The sequence below is a fragment of the Cyprinodon tularosa genome, unplaced genomic scaffold (genome assembly GCF_016077235.1).
Source record: "Cyprinodon tularosa strain WSP-4 unplaced genomic scaffold, ASM1607723v1 ctg6, whole genome shotgun sequence".
NCBI classification, from domain to species: domain Eukaryota; kingdom Metazoa; phylum Chordata; class Actinopteri; order Cyprinodontiformes; family Cyprinodontidae; genus Cyprinodon; species Cyprinodon tularosa.
Genome location: NW_024039340.1, coordinates 4656999 through 4658570, shown reverse-complemented (window position 1 = coordinate 4658570; position 1572 = coordinate 4656999). Strand labels below are relative to the sequence as shown.

Sequence of the window (1572 nt, the reverse complement as noted above, 5' to 3'; positions counted from 1 at the left end):
CGAATCGTGGTGTATTCTTGAGTATTGAAAATAATCGAATCGTTGGGTCAGGAAATCGATACTGAATCGAATCGCCATGATGGATGTGATTTACACCCCTACTACCTACCTACCTACCTACCTACCTACCTACCTACCTACCTACCTACCTACCTACCTACCTACCTACCTACCTACCTACCTACCTACCTACCTACCTACCTACCTACCTACCTACCTACCTACCTACCTACCTACCTACCTACCTACCTACCTACCTACATACCTAAGAACAATCCATTTGTCTTTCAGTTGGAGGTTGCAGATCTTCTCTCCTTCAATCAGCTGAGCCAGCTGGCCGCCATCCCCTCACAGCTCAACGGGACGCAGGACGTAGACAAAATCCTGACGTTCATCAGCGATTCCAACTTCAGTCTTTTCTTTGACCTCCTCCAGCAAGAAATCGAAGTAAAAATATCACTTTACAGTTTATTTTAATTCAACTAGGGTGAAAAATTTAGCACATCTATTTGGTTTATGCGTTGACCCAGCACTTGGATGGGTTCATAGTCACATGATGACACGATAATACAGCTAGTTAATACAGCTTTGTGTCATCTACATAAAATTATTTCATCAATGATACACAGCCAGATGTTAAAAAAAATAATCCCAATCCCTACAGGTTCAGTCCACCAACTACACACAGGAGATAAAGTCGGCCTTCCTGCAGGGTGTTTTTAAATGAGGAGTTCTCAGAAATGCCAGTGATGAAGAGTTCCTGCTGTGGCTGAAGATCCGACTGAAGCCGTTCCTGGTTGACCTCTCTCCCAATCTGGTGACCTCCTTGTTTTCATCGGGGGAAGAACGGAGATGTAACATCACTCAGGAGATGTGAGAATTTCTCTACAGCTTTTGGTCAAAAGGTTGGAGGATTGTCTTCCGGGTTTCACTTTAGATTTTTATTTCTATATTTAGGATCAAACTGCTTGATTCTCAACAGACGACCTTCAGCAGCAACACAACAACTGAGATCTATGAGAACATTGTCCGACTCCTTCAAGGTTTGATAAAGAGATATAATGACATCTAAACGTAAAGTTATTCATAACCTCAGCAGATTTACGCTCTTTTTTAGAGAGTTACATCATTAAACCGCGTACAGTAGTAGCTATTAAAATTTCCCAACTTTCCTCAATTGGTCCTTGGCTGGTCTCCTACAATTCCTTTTTAAACATCAATCTTTGTACTAAAATATTCTTTCTGTCATGATTTATGGACATTGCGATCTAAAGAGAAGCATCATCTCCTGGTCAGAACCTATAATTCAGTAAAAGGGTGGAGTCAGAGTAAAAAAATATGCAAGAGCTCGGTCACTCCAGCGGCTGGAAGTTGGAGGGGATTTGGCTGGGAGTTACAGGGAAGTGGGCTGCCATTCGGCTGGCATTTGACTGGGGAGGGCCATTTTTAATTGGCTGCTACTGTAAAATAACCATCAATTATCCATCCATCCATCTTCTATCATGCTTATCCCAAGGGGGGCTGGTGCCTATCTCCAGCAGTCAATGGGCGAGAGGCCAGGTACACCCTGGA

The 1572-nt window shown here is 43.0% G+C and overlaps 1 long non-coding RNA gene across 1 annotated transcript; it reads left to right on the top strand.

The window, feature by feature from the left end:
- The first annotated feature begins 389 nt into the window (after window positions 1-389).
- Window positions 390-1038, top strand: LOC119797801. The gene is made up of 3 exons (XR_005282627.1): window positions 390-447; window positions 665-873; window positions 958-1038. It is a non-coding gene; the product is annotated as an uncharacterized LOC119797801 (long non-coding RNA).
- The last annotated feature ends 534 nt before the right edge of the window (window positions 1039-1572 follow it).